Here is a 21054-nt window from a genome sequence, read left to right on the forward strand (position 1 = left end):
TTAAATTACACCACACACTAGTGCAACTTTATTCACATTTTATCATACGATAGTGTCCCCTATTCACGTTATTCACACAGTAGTACCACTTTACCTTATATACATTACTCCTCACAGTAGTGCCCCGTATTCACATTACATCACACTAAATTGCCCCTTATTCACATTAGACCACAAAGTAGTGCCCTTTCTATGCATTATGCCACAGAGTAGAGCACCTTATACACATAATGCCTCACATTAGCAATGCCTTTAAACACATAATACCACACAGTAATGCCCCTCACACATGACACACATTATTAATGTCCTTATAAACATAATGCACCTTACACATTATGCCAACCTTTACTAATGCCCTTATACACATAATGTCCCTTACACATATACCACACATTATTAATGTCCTTATACACATGACACACATAATGTCCCTTTCACATATGCCACACATTATTAGTGCACTTATACACGACACACATAATGCCCCTTACAAATATGCCAAACACTACTGCACAACTGATCGACCTGCACACAGCACTCACACGGCTGCTAACACTGTAACCTCTGCCTCTGCTTGGATACAGATGTGTCCAACACTGTGACCTCTGCCTCTGCTTGGATACAGATGTGTTCTCATACATCTTGCCTCAATGTGCCATGCAGCAGGAGATGCCTGGAGTGAGTCAGCTGCCAGCTCTGCTAACTTTGGGCGCCTTTTATGACAAAAATGCATCATATTATTTGCATTACTATGTGGCTAGGATGCACAAGCAGCTTCTGCTGATTAAGATGATATGCGGCATGCCTATATTCTGTGTGCGATTGTGGCTGTATCTGCATATGAAATGCTACTTTACACTGATTTCCAGGAATACACTGTAACGTTGCATTTTGTATGCAGATAAAGCTAGGCATTTGCCTAGTTTGCCTATGCTTAAGGTCGGCTCTGAGGCCCCTTGTCACAACCATCACAGATTAATACAGATGTGATGGTACAAGTTGGAAAACTAGCAGCTGCCAAACCCGAGTTGTGCCTAGTGGTATAATGGTAACAATTGTGCTTCACAGTATTTGTAGATATTTTTGTTTTATGTACAGTAAGGCCCAAAGATCACAACTGACATTTTCAAAATGGTGGACGTTTTGTTTCAAATAGTGCAACAGAAAGGATGGTATGACAAATAATAAACTATATTGATTGAAAATAATTTTATTTTGTAGCTCATTTTTAAACACCTAAATATAACAAGTTAAATCAAAATTATTTCTAATATTTTATAAGAGCTATTGCAATGCAACAAAATGAACTGTTAATAATCAGAATGGTCATCACCACTATCAACATGTACAGCTCTTTAATTTTCATTTTCACAGTCAATACATTTACAAAGCATTGTACATTTTAGCAATGCCTTTTTGAACTTATAACAGCTGATGCTGCAGGTTTTACAGGAACAACTGAGTAATTTCTTACAAGCCAGGGATGCCTGAGGGAGAGAGGTTCACGTGGGCTCCCAGGTAGATTTTTTATTTTTTTATTTGCCAGCTCCAAAGACCTGGATCAGGTAAGAAAGTTTGTTTTATCAAGCACTGTCCCCAGCAGTATCCAGCTTGATAGATACTCCTAAGGTCATGCTGAAATAAAGCGGATTTGGTTGGTGGCAGTCTGTTAATGTAATGTCCATTTTTAGTATGGAATTCTTTCCTACACACATTTACTGTGCAGTGAGATGACAACTTATCATAAAACAAAACAAGATTTTTTTTTCGAGTTCTTCCACAAAACCTCAACATCAGTAGACTGCTAAGAGCTGGAATTTGTGCATAATTTCTGGGAGACTTGAATGCTTCCCAAACCAATTTATTGCGCAAATTAGGAAGTTGTGTCACTTCCAGTGAATGCGTGGAAAAATGAAAGAGACTCCGCTTTTTTGATTCCAAGCTTGCTAAATAGGAGATTAATTGGAATGTATTCAGAATTCTTTCCAGGTCCAAATGCAATCCACATAAAATCGGCCTGTATGTAAGTGAACAATACAAGGAAGAGTACTACAACATACAGTATGTGTTAACTGTCCTAATAATGATGGACTTATGTACAGCTTGACTTGCTTCTTTTGCGTGCAGTAGAATTCTTGCATTTCCTTCCTCTTGACTGTGCATGGGTGATTTCATGTGTAGACATACTGTAGGCATGTTGCATTTGATTGTTTCTCCTTTTGTGGTTACTACCCTTTTGCCCTGTTGAGTTTCCCTGCAAACAGATCAAACAATTGCCTTTTGTGTTCATTGATGCAAATAAAGTTCTTCCAATTCTTAGAACTGGTGTGTTACTAATAACCTTTTGCCTTATGACAGCACCTCTGAACATTCTGGTCTCTGATTTCAAACTGTGAAATCTAGAGTCATCCCTGACAATGTCAACTCAATCTCTATCTTCCTATTCAAGAGACACACATTTATCTGCATAGTCATCAAATGTCTTGACATCTCATGGAGGTGTCATCTGTATTATCACTGGTCCATTAAACATGGCTTATTATGCTAAAGGTTTTTACTGAAATGTCAGACACATTTCTGAAACAATGGAGAAGATCATATTTCTTCATTTTTCTAAGTTACCCATAAGTTCATAATTAAAGAATATGTCAAGAGCTGAACTTCGCTGTTGACAACTAATGTAGACTTACATTTGACTTTTATTGCCAATTGGGCTATGTTTTGTACAGGAGTTTTGTCCTAAACAATTTCACTTTATTGCATTTGAGTGGAGTATCACTTGAGGTCGGAAAACAAACATGCAGGCACAACATACCCATTAGAATTCTAATAAATTTAATTGTACATCATAATCAAGGTTCTTGGCATACACTGGTCAAAATATGAGCCTGCCTACCAATCGTCAAGGTGACCTCATCAGACTGGTGCCAAACAGTTTAGGGGTTTGCCTCTGGGATGCAGGGAACCCCCAAACAACCAAAGCTAATCCACCGCATGGCATCACACAAATAAAGAATAGAGGTAAAATATCAAAGTGTTAGGCAAGTGAAAATAGCTGCTGAGTATTAGAAAGAGGACATAAGTAAAGTGTCAGAGTGTTAGAGGGTGAGATTAGCTGATCAGTGTTACAAGTGTAAAAGATGTGTGAGAAATGCTACCTACATAAAAAACACAGAGTGCTATAGGTGTTGAAAAAATTGTAAGGTGGTGATGCCCCAAAGTGGCCTAGCCGGAGAAATCCAAGGAGACCCACGCCCCAAAAGTTCACCCCTCATCTGACATTATATAATTATAAGGATCTTACCTCTAGCTTTTGTGCAGTCAACATGTGCTAGTTCCGTATTTAAAGCCTCAGAGGCAGTGGGTGGGGTGCCAATCCAGAATTAAGGCATCCCAAGCCTTCTGGTGTATATACACACATAATATAGAATATATTGGAGGGAGGGGGCCTAGACTGCACACCCTAGCTTCTTAAAATGGGATATGCTACCTTCTAGGAATCAATAGTGCAATATAGCACAAAGATGCAGGTGCACCATACCCATTAGAATTATAATAAATTTAATGGTACATCATAATCAAGGTTCTTGGCATACATTGGCCAATATATGAGCCTGTCCACCAATCGTCAAGGTGACCTCATTGGACAGGTCCCTTACATTATAAGGGTTTGCCTCTGGGGTGCAGGGCACCCCCAAACCACCCCAGCTAAACCACCCCAGAGCATCACCCTTTGTCAAGGTCTCCAAGCTCCCTCTTTGGTCCCAGCCATCCAGAATATTAACTCCTAAGTGCCTGGAGACACACAGTAGCATATAAGTTTGATCATTTTGCTGGGATCTGTTACGCTTTTTTATGCTACTGTGTGTCTCTTCGCAGTTGGGAGGATATTTTCACATACTGAAATTAGTTTTTGGGCACTTATATCATGCCAAGATCGCACTGAGAATATAATTATTGATAAATGGGCTTCAGAGAGAGGGGATAGTGCGGGAAGGTTGTCAGAGACAGAAGTAGAAAGACAGACAGATGAGGGGGGGAAAACAGGTAGAATCATACCCCTTTCACACTACATATCACTTGTCCCGGTGTCCCTGCCTTGTTGTGAAAGGGTCTGAAACGGTTAACAACACAGCTTAAAACCATGTTGATGACACTGGATCAGACCTAGGATTTTGGTCTGAAAGTGGTACAGATATGGGGAAAGGAGGGGAAAAAGAGGTGGGGAGGACTGAATTAAAAGAGGCTTAAAGATCAAGACAAAAGGACAGAGGAATAAACATAAAAACAAGGCACTGCCGGAGATAATAGCTAATAGACTGTAAATTATACAATATACAGTGGATACATATGATATCCCGGCAGACGGAATGCCGACTGTCACTATACCGACAGTGGCATCTCATCTGCCGGAATCCAGGCGGCGAGGTAGCAAGTCAGGTTAAAAAGTATATTTTTTTCACAACAATCAGATCAACTACACGGGTACTCTGGGTAGGGGCGTAAGTTCATACTAGAATCACGGAGGCAAAATAGTTGTTGGTTCCCCTTCCATGCTCACATTCAACCAATACCCAAATCCCAGCAGACCAATATTCCCCCTAACTCACAATCACTACCAACACACCAGCAGCACCCAGACACTTGCCCTCTGTGCCCCCCACTTAATTCAGCTCTGGCACCCAGACACACACTCTTCTATCCCTGCTTTCACTTCCAATCCTCCAGGAGGTGGAGCATCCAAACACACACTCTCTTCCTCCTGCTTTCACTTCCAACTATGGATGTCCATTGGTGGATTAACCATCAATGGTACCAGTGATGATTAACCTTGATGGTATAAAACCATCTGCAAGAGAACCATTGGTGGTTTCACACACTGATGGTCATCCCTGCATACTAATCAGTAGACTGCTGGCCAATCAGAGCCAGGGGGTTTCAGAGGTGACAGAACTGTGCTCTGTGTCTCATCACCTTGTAGAAAAAAAAACATTGGGTGGTTCTGTACCATTGATAATGGGAAACCATCTTATTTTCCTTGTTCAATGGCAAAAGTATTCAATATCAGGCACAGACCATCAATGAGTTTAATCCATTAATGGTCTATGGCTATACACTCCAGCAGCACCTAGACACAATCTCAAGCTACAATTAACTACCAACATCCCAGCGCACAAACACTACCTATTGCTGGTATTTCATTCTTGCCATTTGCTGCTCCCACACCAACAGCAAAGGCAGCAGGTCCCTCATGGGTGAGGAGGAAGAGCCAATAAAAGAGGGAGAGGTCCTGCACTTCAGCCTGTGCCCTGACCCTTTATGTAAATTGCTACAGTTTGCTTGTTGGAGATGTGTCCCTAGGCAGAGGCTGAATCCAGGTTGGGGGGCCCTGATGATTCCAGATCATCGATAGTTTATGGTAAATGTTGAATACTTTTACCATCTATGGTGGGGAATCAATGGTGGGTGTGGAGCCAATGGTAATGATTTTTTTATTGTGCCGGGAGTCGGAGGTCAATGTATGTCCAGACGGACCTCACCTGCCGACAACACTCACTAGTGCTGCCGGTGCAAGCACTGCCTGCTCACAGTCTTCTTCTTGAGACGAGTTCAGTGATAGATGCAGCAGGAAGCTGAGCAGAGCCAGCAGCAGCGAGCAGACATTCTCAGTTGTCAGTCACACACCCAACCCAAATCTAATTCTATCTGCACGTTATATCTGCCCCCCCCCCCACCCTGCAGTGAACATTGGCCCTCATTCCGAGTTGTTAGCTCGTTAGTTTTTTTCGCAACGGAGCGATTTGTCGCAAACTGCGCCTGCGCAATGTTCGCAGTGCGCCTGCACCAAGTAAATTAGCACAAAAGTTTGATATTTTACTCACGGCCTAACGAAGATTTTTAATCGTTCTGGTGATCGGAGTGTGATTGACAGGAAGTGGGTGTTTCTGGGCGGAAACTGGCCGTTTTATGGGAGTGTGCGGAAAAACGCAGGCGTTTCAGGGAAAAACGCGGGAGTGGCTGGAGAAACGGGGGAGTGTCTGGGCGAACGCTGGGTGTGTTTGTGACGTCAAACCAGGAACGAAACTGACTGAACTGATCATAGTGTAGGAGTAAGTCTCGAGCTACTCAGAAACTGCTAAGAATTTTCTATTCGCAATTCTGCTAAGCTAAGATACACTCCCAGTAGGCGGCGGCTTAGCGCGTGCAATGCTGCTAAAAGCAGCTAGCGAGCGAACAACTCGGAGTGAGGGCCATAGTTTTGCACATTAGCTAACAAATTTGCTGCTGTGATCAGGTCTGAATCAGGCCCTATACCCGCATCTCCTCTCCCTCGTTACTGTTTATCTCTTCCAACAGCTGCCTGACCCTAGTAGTACGCCGATTACTCCTTTGCTTCCTTACGGGTATGGGTCATTAGGTCAATGTGAACAAGGTCGACATGGAAAAAGGTCGACAAAAGTTTTTTTAACTTTTTTTGGTGTTGTTTTCTTCGTAAAGTGATGGGGAACACCAATTTGTGCTCCGTGTCCCCTCGCATGGCTCGCCATGCTTCGGGCAAGGTTATCGTTTCCAATTGGAGTCCACAAGGATCGTAAAGTATGAAAAATTTCAGAAAAATAAATAAATGAAAAACTCATGTCGACTTTGTTCATGTCGATCTAATGACCATGTCGACCAACAGTGGTCGACCTAATGACTGTCATCCTAAGTCTTGTCGACCTAATGACCATAATAAGCCCTTCCTTTCATCTCAACTGCAGTTAATTGGCTGTGTCCCAGGAGCATTGCTGACACCTGCAATAGGGAACAGGATGGCCCCTCTCTGGTACTGTTCAGCCTGCGCTGGAACAAGTGACACTGCACCTGCCGCTGTTACTGGACTGTGAGGTGGGACCCTCCAGTGAACGCTGATTCAAGTGGGGCCCCTAACTCCAGCTTGCCTCCGGAAGACTAGGATGAATTTACGCTCCTGGGCTGAGGGGCTAGTTCTGGAAGGAAAGAATATTTGCTAAATAATTTTATCCACTTACAATTACAAGGGTAGCATAAATAGCCCATGTCCAGCAATACATCAATTATGAAACAGCTAGTAATCTCATGCCTACATGAGAGGAGAGGGAGGGCCGCACGTACGGCACCGACAGTATTTATATAAAATAAATAATTAAATAAATAAATAAGATTTTAAACCTACCGGTAAATCTTTTTCTCCTAGTCCTTAGAGGATGCTGGGGACTCCGTAAGGACCATGGGGAATAGATGGGCTCCACAGGAGACATAGGCAATATAAAGAAACTTTAGAATGGGTGTGCACTGGCTCCTCCCTTTATGCCCCTCCTCCAGACCTCAGTTAGAGAAACTGTGCCCAGAGGAGACGGACAGTACGAGGAAAGATTTTGTTAATCCAAGGGCAAGATTCACACCAGCCCACACCATCCACACCGTATAATCTGGAATATACGAACCAGTCAACAGTATGAAACAGAACAGCATCAGTCAAAGACTGAACAAACCTCTAACATAATCCTTATGTAAGCAATAACTATATACAAGTCTTGCAGAATGTCGTCCGCACTGGGACGGGCGCCCAGCATCCTCTACGGACTAGGAGAAAAAGATTTACCGGTAGGTTTAAAATCTTATTTTCTCTTACGTCCTAGAGGATGCTGGGGACTCCGTAAGGACCATGGGGATTATACCAAAGCTCCAAAACGGGCGGGAGAGTGCGGATGACTCCGCAGCACCGATTGAGCAAACATTAGGTCCTCATCAGCCAGGGTATCAAACTTGTAGAATTTAGCAAAAGTGTTTGAACCCGACCAAGTCGCCGCTCGGCAAAGTGTAATGCCGAGACGCCTCGGGCAGCCGCCCAAGAAGAGCCCATCTTCCTAGTGGAATGGGCCTTTACCGAATTAGGTAACGGCAATCCAGCCGTAGAATGAGCCTGCTGAATCGTGTTACAGATCCAGCGAGCAATAGTCTGCTTAGAAGCAGGAGCGCCAACCTTGTTGGCTGCATACAGGACAAACAGGGCCTCTGTTTTCCTAACTCTAGCCGTTCTGGCTACATAAATTTTCAAAGCCCTGACCACATCAAGGGACTAGGAATCCACCAGGTCCCTTGTAGCCACAGGCACCACAACAGGTTGGTTCATATGAAAAGAGGAAACCACCTTAGGCAAAAATTGAGGACGAGTCCGCAACTCAGCTCTATCCACATGGAAAATCAGATAGGGGCTTTTGTGAGACAAAGCCGCCAACTCAGACACTCGCTTTGCAGATGCCACGGCCAACAACATAACCACTTTCCAAGTGAGATACTTAAATTCCATGGTTTTAAGAGGCTCAAACCAGTGAGACTGAAGGAACTGTAACACCACGTTATGGTCCCATGGGGGCACAAAAGGAGCCAGGATATGCAGCACTCCCTTCACAAAAGTCTGGACTTCTGGGAGAGAAGCCAATTCCATCTGAAAGAAAATGGACAGGGACAAAATCTGTACCTTAATGGAGCCTAATTTTAAGCCCAAACTCACTCCAGTCTGTAGGAAGTGGAGAAAACGGCCCAGATGGAATTCTTCCGGAGGAGCATTCTTGGTCTCACACCAAGACACATACTTCCTCCAGATACGGTGATAATGTTTCGCTGTCACCTCCTTCTTAGGCTTTATCATAGTAGGAATGACCTCATCCGGAATGCCCTTTCCAGCTAGGATCCGGCGTTCAACCGCCATGCCATCAAACGCAGCCGCTGTAAGTCTTTGAACAGACAGGGCCCTGTTGCAACAGGTCTTCTCTGAGAGGAAGAGGCCACGGATCTTCTGTGAGCATTTCCTGCAGATCCGGATACCAGGCCCTTCGAGGCCAATCTGGAACAATGAGAATTGTCTGTACTCCTTTTCGTCTGATGATTCTCAATATTTTTGAGTTGAGAGGAAGAGGAGGGAACACATAGACCGACTGAAACACCCACGGTGTCACCAGGGCGTCCACAGCTACCGCCTGAGGGTCCCTTGACCTTGCACAATACCTCGGAAGCTTCTTGTTGAGGCGTGACACCATCATGTCTATTTGAGGCAGTCCCCACTGACTTGCAATCTCTGTAAAGACTTCCTGATGAAGTCCCCACTCTCCTGGATGGAGATCGTGTCTGTTGAGGAAGTCTGCTTCCCAGTTGTCCACTCCCGGAATGAAGACTGCTGTCAGAGCGCTTACATGATTTTCCGCCCAGCGAAGAATTCTGGTGGCTTCTGCCATTGCCACTCTGCTCTTTGTTCCACCTTGTCGGTTTACATGAGCCACTGCTGTGACGTTGTCTGACTGAATCAGCACCTGTAGGCCACGAAGAACAATCTCCGCTTGACGCAGGCCGTTGTATACGGCCCTCAATTCCAGTACGTTGATGTGTAGACAAGCCTCCTGGCTTGACCACAGTCCCTGGAAGTTTCTTCCCTGTGTGACTGCTCCCCATCCTCGGAGGCTCGCGTCCGTGGTCACCAGAACCCAGTCTTGAATGCCGAACTTGCGACCCTCTAGAAGGTGAGCAATCTGCAGCCACCACAAGAGAGATACCCTGGCCCTGGGGGACAGGCTGATCATCTAATGAATATGCAGATGTGACCCGGACCACTTGTCCAGAAGGTCTCACTGAAAGGTCCTCGCATGGAACCTGCCGTAGAGAATGGCCTCGTAAGACGCCACCATCTTTCCCAGAACTCGAGTGCATTGATGGACCGATATCCTTTTTGACTTTAACAGGTCCCTGACCAAGTTCTGGAGTTCCAGTGCCTTTTCCAACAGGAGAAAAACCCTTTTTTGTTCCGTGTCCAGAATCATGTCTAAGAAAGGCAATCGGGTCGTTGGAACCAACTGTGACTTTGGTAGATTGAGAATCCAGCCGTGCTGCTGCAACACCCTCAGGGAGAGTGATACGCTGTTCAGCAACTGTTCTCTCAATCTCGCTTTTATCAGGAGATCGTCCAAGTACGGGATAATTGTGACTCCCTGCTTGCGCAGGAGCACCATCATTTCTGCCATTACCTTGGTGAAAATCCTCGGGCCGTGGAAAGCCCAAACGGCAACGTCTGAAATTGGTAATGACAGTCCTGTACAGCAAATCTCAGGAACGCCTGATGAGGAGGATATATGGGGACATGAAGGTATGCATCTTTTATGTCCAGGGACACCATATAATCCCCCCCCCCTCCAGGCTGGCGATGACTGCTCTGAGCGATTCCATCTTGAATTTGAACCTTTTCAAGTATAGGTTTAAGTATTTTAAATTCAGAATGGGTCTGACCGAACCGTCCGGTTTCGGGACCACAAACAGGGTTGAGTAGTACCCCGTCCCCTGTTGAAGCAGGGGAACTTTGACCACCACTTGTTGAAGACACAGTTTTTGAATTGCATTTAAAACTACCTCCCTCTCTGGGGAAGAAGCTGGTAGGGCCGATTTGAAAAACCGGCGAGGAGGCACCTCTTCGAATTCCAGCTTGTAACCCTGGGAAACAATGTCTATTGCCCAGGGATCCACCTGTGATTGTACCCAGACGTGGCTGAAAGGTCGAAGACGTGCCCCCACTGGGGCGGACTCCCTCAGCGGAGCCCCAGCGTCATGCGGTGGATTTTGTAGAAGCCGGGGAGGACTTCTGCTCCTGGGAACTAGCTGTAGTTGGCAGCTTTTTCCCTCTGCCCTTACCTCTGGCGAGAAAGGAAGATCCCCGTACTCTTTTGGATTTATGCGACCGAAAAGGACTGCATCTGATAATGTGGCGTTTTCTTTGGCTGTGAGGAAACAGAAGGTAAAAAGGTGAATTTACCTGCAGTAGCTGTAGAAACCAGGTCCGTGAGACCTTCTCCAAATAAATCCTCACCCTTGTAAGGCAAAACCTCCATATGCCTCTTTGAGTCGGCATCACCCGTCCATTGGCGGGTCCACAGGGCTCGCTTAGCAGAAATCGCCAAAGGCGTTGGCTCTGGAACCCAGTAGGCCAATGTCTCTCTGAGCATCTCTCATATATAGGACAGCATCCTTAATATGGTATCCTTATCCAGTGTCTCAATTTTAGCAGACAAGGTATCTTTCCACGCTGCTACAACGCTACAAACCCAAGCCGACGCTATCGCCGGTCTGAGTAATGTACCAGTATGCGTGTAAATCGACTTCAAGGTAGTCTCCTGCCTGCGATCAGCAGGATCCTTGAGGGTTGCGGTATCTTGAGACGGCAGCGGCACCTTTTTGGATAAGCGCGTCAACGCTTTGTCCACCCTGGGGGAGGATTCCCACCGTATCCTGTCCTTAGCCGGGAAAGGATACACCATAAGAATCCTTTTGGGAATCTGCAATTTCTTGTCTGGAGTTTCCCAAGCCCTTTCAAACAACTCATTTAGCTCATGTGAAGGGGGGAAAGTAACCTCAGGTTTCTTTTCTTTAAACATGTGGACCCTCTTGTCTGTGATATGCAACACATCTTTTATTGCAATAATCAAATAATGAATAATTTGACAATTTTGGCTGCAACCTCGCATCATCGTAGTCGACACTGGAGTCAGAATCCGTGTCGGTATCAGTGTCTACTACTTGGGATAGTGGGTGCTTCTGAGACCCAGAAGGGCCCTGTGACATAGTGGAAGGCAGGGATTGACTCCCTGTACTTTCCCTGGACTCCGCTTTGTCCAACCTTTTGTGTAATAAATTCACATTTGCATTTAAAACATTCCACATATCCACCCAATCAGGTGTCGGCGTTGCCGACGGAGACACCACACTCATTTGCTCCACCTCCTCCCTAGAAGAGCCTTCCGCTTCAGACATGCCGACACACACGTACTGACACCCCACACACTCAGGGAAATCTCTAATCTGGAGACAGGTCCCCAACAAGGCCCTTTGGAGAGACAGAGAGAGAGTATGCCAGCACACACCCAGCGCCAATGACCCTGGAAACACAATTCCCTTACTGACTGCGCCAAAATTATGTGCCCCCCCCTTCCTCCTTAAAAGCCCTCTGTCACCGTGTTCAGCAGAGGAGAGTGCAGGGAGCCAGCTTCTCAGCAGCGTGCTGTGGAGAAAATGGCGCTGGTTAGTGTTGTGGGATCAAGCTCCGCCCCCTCAGCGGCGGGCTTTGGTCCCGCTCAAAATACAAAAAACCTGGCGGGGGATTGTATATAATAATGCCACAGCTTAATATACAATTATTTATGCTAGCCAAGAGGATTATTGCTGCCCAGGGCGCCCCCCCCCCCCCCTGCGCCCTGCACCCATCCGTGCCTGTATCGTGTGTGTGTGTGGGAGCAATGGCGCGCAGTGTTACCGCTGCACGTTACCTCAGTGAAGATCCGAAGTCTTCTGCCACCTGTGAAGTCTTCTTTCTTCGTATACTCACCCGGCTTCTATCTTCCGGCTCTGCAAGGAGGACGGCGGCGCGGCTCTGGGACGAACGGCTAGGGTGAGACCTGCGTTCCGACTCCCTCTGGAGCTAATGGTGTCCAGTAGCCTAAGAAGCAGAGCCTATCACTGAAGTAGGTCTGCTTCTCTCTCCTCAGTCCCACGACGCAGGGAGCCTGTTGCCAGCAGGACTCCCTGAAAATAAAAAACCTAACAAAATGATTTTTTACAGAGAAGCTCAGGAGAGCTCCCCTGAAAGCACCCAGTCTCCTCTGGGCACAGGATCTAACTGAGGTCTGGAAGAGGGGCATAGAGGGAGGAGCCAGTGCACACCCATTCTAAAGTTTCTTTATAGTGCCCATGTCTCCTGCGGAGCCCGTCTATTGCCCATGGTCCTTAAGGAGTCCCCAGCATCCTCTAGGACAGGGGTCTTCAACCCGTGGCCCGCGGGCCACAGGTGGCCCGCTGCTATGGTTTCCATGGCCCGCCGACGCGCCCGCCCGCAGCGCACATATGAACACAAAAAAAATAAATAATTTTTTTCCCTTTCCCGGAGTCATGTGACTCCCCCGCACTGTCACTGGTTGCCTGTGAAGAAGGGGAGTAGCTCCTCTTAGGCTGGTCAGTGGTCTGGTCACCCTTACTGTGTCTCCCTCCCTGTGTCTCCCTCCGCCTGCAGTGTTGAATAGGTGGGTGAGAGCGGCGGGGACCCGGCTGGGGGGGGTGCGGCAAGTTACCATTGAGAGCAGGGGGCAGTGCGGGAACCCGGCGGGCGGGAGCGGAGGGGGTGCGGCAGCATGTATGCAGCCTGAGCATGGCTGTGTGCGGCGGGGACCCGGCGCGGGGGGGGGGGGGGGGGGGGGCTGCGGCAGGAGAATAAAAGTGTATAAGTGTTGAGGGCAGGGGGCAGTGCAGGAACCCGGCGTGCGGGAGCGGCGGGGACGGGGGTGCGGCAGCCTGAGCATGGCAGTGAATAAATTAGTATTGAGGGCAGGGGGCGTGGCGGGGGACCCAGCAGGGGGTGTATTAAGTATTAAGAGCAGAGATGGCAGGGAGCATGCTTTGACAATGCTGCTGTCTGTCTGTGATGGGGAGGAGGGAGGGTATGATAGCACCTATGTCTTGACATAGGCGCTATCATACCCTCCCTCCCCCCATCACAGACAGACAGCAGCAATATTGTGAAAGCATGCCCACATTATACCCACCAGTCCAGTGATACTGCCGTATGAGTCCAGTTCAGTGCTTACAGACCAACATCTTGAGAATACTCTGCGCATAGCGACTTCTAACATTGATGCCAACATCGACAAGCTGGCCAAGCAAAAACAATGCCAAGTTTCCCACTGATATGAACTTATTATAATAACAAAGGTAAAGTAGACCATGTTTCATTCATTAAATTACAATAATTATCTTTTGAAGTCTTTTTTATGGTCTTATGAGTCTAGAAAAGGTCTCATTACAATCATAAATTAAAATTTAGATTCTAAATACCGCAGTATAGCTTAGTGGCCCTCGGCTTCGTTTCATTTTTTTATGTGGCCCACACTGTCTTAAAGGTTGAAGACCCCTGCTCTAGGACGTAAGAGAAAAAGTAGAAACTGATTTACAAGCTGATTGTAGTCATATAGTAACAGACCCTCCAACATGACCCGCCCCACTAGGTACAAAATGCTCTGTTTCTGGACTTCCCTCTTAATTTATGATTTCCATCACCTGTGTTGAACTAGTTAAATGATAAGAAAGCTGTTTCTTCACAGGTGATGGCAATAATAAATTAAGAGGGAAGTCCAGAAACAGAGCATTTTGTACCTAGTGGGGCGGGTCATGGGGGTCATTCCGAGTTGTTCGCTCGTTATATTTTTCTCGCAACGGAGCGATTAGTCGCTAATGCGCATGCGCAGTGTCCGCAGTGCGACCGCGCCAAGTAAATTTGATATGCAGTTAGGTATTTTACTCACGGCATTACAAGGTTTTTTCTTCGTTCTGGTGATCGTAATGTGATTGACAGGAAGTGGGTGTTTCTGGGCGGAAATTGGCCGTTTTATGGGTGTGTGCGAAAAAACGCTACCGTTTCAGGGAAAAACGCGGGAGTGGCTGGAGAAACCGAGGAGTGTCTGGCCGAACGCTGGGAGTGTTTGTGACTTCAAACCAGGAACGAAACTGACTGAACTGATCGCAGTTGCAGAGTAAGTCTGGAGCTACTCAGAAACTGCTAAGAAGTGTCTATTCGCAATTTTGCTAATCTTTCATTCGCAATTTTTATAAGCTAAGATTCACTCCCAGTAGGCGGCGGCTTAGCGTGTGCAAAGCTGCTAAAAGCAGCTTGCGAGCGAACAACTCGGAATGAGGGCCCATGTTGGAGGGTATGTACTATGTAGTATATTACAGATATGTCTATTACAAGGGAGCATAGGCGCCAAAATGGCGCTGCGGCGATATAGGGGGGAGGGGTGGCACACGTGGCCGCGGGCCAACGGCGGGAAAGGGGGGACGGGGGCAGGTATGCCGTCCTCCTTTTCACACCTGGGGGGACAGGGCAGCCAGTAAGGCAGCAGGAGGGAGGAGGGGGCAGGAGGGAGTTAAAAGCAGAGGCAGGAGGGGAAGCGGCATTGCTACAGAGGGAGCCGGACGGAGCGTTTTAGGACAAGGGCGGTGGGCGGGAAGCCCATTGATTTCGGCGTCAGGGACATTGATGAATGGTTGAAAGCCCAGTCGGCAGGGGCCCCAGAAAAGGTCTTAACTACACAAAGGCCGTTTGCAGGGAGGCCTAGCGCGCAGAAACCAGATCATAAATGCTGGGCGTTTAATGAGATGCGGTGCAACCGCGCGCAATGCAAATTCAAGCACGCATGTTCAATCTGCGGCGCGAATCACGCAGCCAAAGAGTGCAGCAGACAGAGGGGAAATAACCAGAAAAAGGTACCCGCAGCGGCAGGGCCTAACAAAAGCAATTAGTCCAGTGAACACGAACAGGATCCTGGCATGGCTGGCCAGGTATCCCAAGAGCCAGGAAGCCAATTTGCTGCGGGCGGGGTTCAGGGACGGGTTTAGGATACCCATAACTAAGGAAGTCGCGCCCTCCGGCAGCTCTAGAAATTAAAAGTCTATCAGGGAGCAGCCACGAGTGGTGCAGGAAAAAATCATCAAGGAGCTAGCTTTAGGTAGAATGGCGGGGCCTTTCGTAGCCCCCCCAGTGGCGGGGCTAGTTATATCTCAGTTGGGGCTGGTCCCCAAGAAAGCACCGGGGAAATTCAGGCTCAATCAGCACTTGTCCTATCCAGAAGGGGCGTCGGTAAACGACGCTTTGGACAGGGACGAATTGCTCAGTGCAGTACCAGTCATTCGACTCGGCTGTCAGGTCGATCCGGACACAGGGGAAGGGGGCCCTGATAGCAAAATTAGACATCGAGTCTGCCTTCAGACTGCTCCCCCTACATCCTGAGAGTTTCAGGATCATGGGGATAAGCTTTGACGGTTTTTTCTTCATTGACAAATGTTTGCCAATGGGTTGCGCTATTTCGTGCGCATATTTTGAGGCTTTTAGCTCTTTCCTGCAGTGGTGCTGGGAGGAGCGCACGGGGTCAAGAGCTATAGCACACTACCTGGACGATTTCCTGGTGGCAGGGCCTCCAGATTCGACACGGTGCGCCCACCTTCTGAGCGAGCTGCAGGCCATGCTGGAGGAGTTCAGCGTGCCTATCGCAACAGAGAAGACGGAAGGGCCCAAAACGGTCCTATCCTACCTGGGGATAGAGATCGACACAGATAGACAGGAGTGCAGGCTCCCAGAGGAAAAGATTCGGAGGCTGGAAAGGGAAATCGGGCTGTGCGTAAGGGCAAAAAAGGTTACGTTGGGCCAGCTGCAATCATTATTGGGAAGCCTCAATTTTGCATGCAGGGTGATCCCAATAGGTAGGATTTTTAAACGGCGGCTCGAGCAAGCCACCGCGGGCGTCGCAAAGAGACATCACTTTGTGCGGATCAACAGGGATTTGAGGGAGGACCTGCGAGTATGGGAGGAATTCCTCCTACATTTCAATGGAGTGCGTATGTGGCCCAAAGAAGTACGGTCCAATCACGTGATGCATCTATTTACGGATGCCGCAGGGGCGACAGGCTTCGGGGCATACTGGCAGGGAGAATGGTGCGCGCAGGTTTGGCCCACATCGTGGGAGGAGGCGGCGCTCACCAAGAACTTGGCGGCCTTGGAGTTGTTCCCAATAGTCGTAGCAGTGACAATATGGGGAGAGAGACTCGCCAAAAGGCAGATTCAATTCTGGTGCGATAATATGGGGGTGGTTCAGGCGGTGAACAACCAGAGGGCCTCATCGCCGCCAGTTGTCAGGTTGATCAGGAAATTGGTGCTAGCATGCTTGCATCATAATATTACATTCAGGGCGAAACACGTGCCGGGGGAGAAGAATGTGATAGCAGATGCATTGTCCCGGCAGAACTGGGAAGCTTTTAGGGCAGCTGCGCCAATGGCAAACGTGACTGGCCTAACATGCCCCTCATGTCTCTGGCAGATAGTCAAGCCGAATTAGGCAGGCTGGTGGAGCGGTCGCTGGCGCCAAGGACTTGGAAGGCATACAATGCTGCCTGGAGATCGTAGCAAGAGTTTCAGGCTGCGGTAAGCACCGAGGGAAAAAATGCGCAGCAGCAGCTGCTGGCTTTCCTAGCCAAGCTCAGGCGCGAATAGGCATCCAAGGCCCGGACGAGCGCCATGCTAGCAGGTATCGCGTTTTTCGATAAGTTGGCAGGGAAAAATGACGAGACAAAGTCGTTTACGGTACGTACAATCATGAGGGGCTGGGCCAGGGCAGAGGTTAGGAGGCCAGACGCAAGGGAACCCATTACAATGGAGAGATTGAGGACGCTGCTGGCATGCATCCCATCAGTGTGCAGGGATCAGGGCGAAGCGGCGCTGTTCGGGGCCGCATTCGTGATGGCTTTTAGCGGAGCGTTCAGGATCAGCGAGCTGGTAGCGAGATCTAAGCTCACAAACGGCGACGGGCTGCAGTACAAGAACGTCGCCATAACCGAGCAAGCTGTGTTATGCAAAATACAGAAGTCAAAGACTGATCAGGAGGGTAAGGGAAAATGGGTTCAGTTGCGCAGGCACGCGGATATTGCGGCATGTCCGGTGGCGGCGGTCAAGGCCTTCCTAGACCACAGGCCGCGAGGCGGGGATAATTTCCTCATACACGCGGACGGGTCACCACTAACTAAATATCAGTTTACGGCGGTCCTGAAAAAATGCGTAATGGCCAGCGGATGGCGGGTCGATAGGTTTAGCACTCATTCATTCAGAATCGGTGCCGCCACGTCGGCAGCTAGCGAGGGCTGCGCCGGCGAGGAGATCAGGGCGCTGGGCCGGTGGAAATCAGATAGCTATAAAGTTTATGTCAGGCCGGTTACCAGCAATCTAACATCTAATTAAATCTCCCCCCCCCCCCCCCCTCCGCAGGGAGCAAAGAGGCGAAGCGCATTTGGATCGTCGGCCATTCCTACGTTCACTGGGCGGAAAAGAGGGCCGCCGGCAGGCCCTACGACAGGCAGCTGGGGCTGGCAAGGAGCGCGGGACGAGTGTTTTGGTTCGGGCGGAGGGGGATGAGGTGGCACGGCCTCAGGGAGGCGTTGCTGGGGGGTGAAAAAACGGCGGGCAGCCCTGACACAATAATCATTCATTTAGGTGGTAACGATTTGGGGAACACGAAGTCCCTTGACATGGTAAGAAGGATTGGCGCTGACCTGGTATGGGCCAAAGCGCGTTGGCAGGCAGCGAACATCGTGTGGTCCAGCATCATACCTAGGCTCACATGGCGTGGGGCGCGTAAAGGGGCTGCCATAGAAAGGACCAGGAAAAAGGTGAATGTAGCAGTGAGTAAGTGCGTGAGGGCGATGGGTGGAAGGGTCATCCGTCACCCGGACATCAGTCAGAAGGTCAAGGGCATGTACAGGGCAGACGGGGTGCATTTGTCGGACGTCGGCATTGACTTGTTCAACAACGCTTTGCAGGAGGTTTTGGAAGTCGAGGTTAGGGAGAATGGCAGGGTGGGGGGGTTTTCGGTAATCGGGCAGACCCCGAAACCTCAGTGGCGGGAGGAAGCGGTGCGCAAGGCAGGTGGAGGACGGGAGCCAGCTGAGGTTGCAGATTCACCGATGGCGACGTGCCGCATGCCATGCTCCAGCTGTCGACGGCGGGCCGACGGCTGCGCACCAGGCCAGAGGAATCCGCGGGGGCTGGCTCATTAGCGGGGGCGTTGCTGAGGGCCTACGACGTAGGTATGTGGCACGCCCCGTCGTAAATCAATGATCGGCATTGATAGGGTTTTTGTGCCTTGCCCACCGTTTCTCTGCCCCTACCCTGGAAGAAAATGTGAGTTGTAAATAAGGTAATGGTTAATAAAGAACTGTGGCCAATGATTCAATCCCAGATCTTGTCTCCGAGTATTATTTCGGTAGGGACGATAGTCGGGTTGGCTAGCAGGGGCGCAGCGGACCACCCTCTCTCCCTTATGCTCATGCAGCGTGCTTCCGTATACTGTAGCTCGTTCCTTCCTACATCTGTCTGACAGTGACACTAGTACAGTGCACTATGCGTACGCTCAGTACTGCAGCACATGACATGTCGGCTCCTCCCAGCTGGCGACGGCCGAGGTTTCATCGCATTCTCCTCCTCTCGGTCTCCGTGTCGCATAGAGAAGGAAGTGCTCCGGCAGGCCAGCACTGTCTGTGGCGGGCGGCCGTGCATTTCTGACCCTGCTGGGAGGACGCGCTCTATAGGTAGGTACACACCGTGACGGAGGTCTCCGGGAGATCTTCCAGCTGTTGCCTGTCTCGCGCTTGGGACATGTGATCACGGGTACATGTTGGGGTCACGTGCCTGTGTTTATTATTATGTCTCTCATGCTGATACATGTGTTTGAGAATAATACGCTAACAAGTATGGTAGCCAGGTGTTTCCTTTAATTGTCAGTTCCTTCATACTGTGTGGCTACATCTTTGGTTGCTTAGTTTAAAGTAAACTCTAGATTCGTTATTTCTATCTTTATAAAGTTTTCATTTCTTTATGTTGCCATGGTGTATGTTCTGTACTGTATGAATGTTCTTTATTAACTACGGCCATGTACTGCTTATTGTAATCTCATATCAGTAGAGCATTGAGGGAATACATTTATGATAAGGATAAGGTCAGTCTGCCAAAGGAAAAATAATTATTAACACGAGTTAACCAACAGGACAGTTCGATTTTTGGCAGTGACTAGAGTTGCTGGCTTGCGGACCGTTTCTCTGGCCAAAAACATTCACAGGCTTTTTCTTTAGGCGCATGGGAGAGTCTGTGATGTTGATGTACCGTTGTCAGAATATACATTTGTACATATTGCTGATAATTAAATTGGTAATGTATATTAAAGGAAGGCTGAGTAATTATACAAACGCCACTTTAAACTTGAGCTCTATTCACTTGTCCTTTCAGCTGAGTGCATTTGTAAAGTAAGAGTCCCTCTTGCACACTGTGGCTAGGTACACACTGCAAAGATAATCTGCCGATTTAGGTAAGCTTTACACACTGACCAGTCAGCTGCTTAATAATGTAGGTCCAGGCATCACAGCTAGGCGGCATTACAATTTGCCTGCTCAGCTGTGATGTCTGTGTTGGTGGTCCGTGCAGCCAGAGTATGGGTGGTCGGCGGGTCGGCCATACACACTGCCAGACATGCCAGGCATCACCTTTGCTGCAGGGCTGTCCCGATATGTCTATGAACTACGTCCTTCACAGACATCGGGTGTGGACACTTGCCCATGTTTGTCAGTGTGACGGTCCGACACAGGTCCAGTTAAGGGCCCTACACACGTCCAGAGATGTGTGCTAAGCGATCTATCAGTGACCGCTCAGCACACATCTCTCCCCCCGCTCAGCACAGCGCATTGTGTGCTGAGCGGGGTTGGGGTGGGGGGATGGGGTGCTCTCATTTCTCCCAGCGTGTGAAATGAGCGAAGTGCTAGATTGTGACAGGCCAATCTAGCACCGGCGATAGCGACGTGTGGGGCATCGCTGTCGCTGGGGTCATACACACGAGAGATCCTTGCTTAAAATCTAAGCAAGCTAGTCAGATTGCTTAGATTTTAAGAACGGATCTCTCCGTGTGTACCCCTCTTTACAGTATGGAGAGAGACGGATAAATGGCACTTGAAGATATCATCTCTTAGCATCGTCAGAACAGTTAAATGTAAACTGCGCCGACCCTGAAATAACCTGAGCCAGAACGGCGGTGTGAATGGGGTCTAGAACCATGGGGGTAATTCAGAGTTGATTGTAGATGTGCTAAATACGATCATTTACTCTGACATGCGGGGGTATGCCCAGCACAGGGCTAGTACGCCCCACATGTCAGGCCCTGCCCCCCCTCCCTCCGCACAGGTACAAAAGCATTGCACAGTGGCGATGCTTTTATACCTGGCGAGCAGCTCCCTACCTGTGCAGCTCCTGCGCGCTGGCAAGGAGTTACCTGCCACGTTCAGTGTCGCAGTGGCTGTGTGTGACATCACGTAGCCGCTGCGGCCTGCCCCCCCCCAACGGTCCAGACACACCTAGTCCGGACCGCGCTCCACCAATGGCCGCTGGCACGTCCCCTCCTGCCTCGGGACTACCTC

General features: G+C 48.7%; 1 protein-coding gene and 1 long non-coding RNA gene across 2 annotated transcripts in view; one reads left to right on the forward strand and one right to left on the reverse strand.

Annotated features, from left to right (window-relative positions):
- Positions 1-1197: 1197 nt before the first annotated feature.
- Positions 1198-19273, reverse strand: LOC134909760 (uncharacterized). Its single transcript, XR_010176022.1, has 2 exons — positions 19195-19273; positions 1198-2257 (listed from the first exon to the last, which is right to left on the reverse strand). It is a non-coding gene; the product is annotated as an uncharacterized LOC134909760 (long non-coding RNA).
- Positions 19002-21054, forward strand: part of MANEA (mannosidase endo-alpha) — a 96479-nt gene continuing 94426 nt past the window's right edge. Inside the window, exon 1 of the mRNA XM_063917004.1 lies at positions 19002-19182. The gene's annotated coding sequence lies outside the window, so the exon portion shown is untranslated. The remainder of the gene's footprint in view (positions 19183-21054) is intronic.

The sequence above is a fragment of the Pseudophryne corroboree genome, chromosome 4, assembly GCF_028390025.1.
Source record: "Pseudophryne corroboree isolate aPseCor3 chromosome 4, aPseCor3.hap2, whole genome shotgun sequence".
NCBI classification, from domain to species: Eukaryota; Metazoa; Chordata; class Amphibia; order Anura; family Myobatrachidae; genus Pseudophryne; species Pseudophryne corroboree.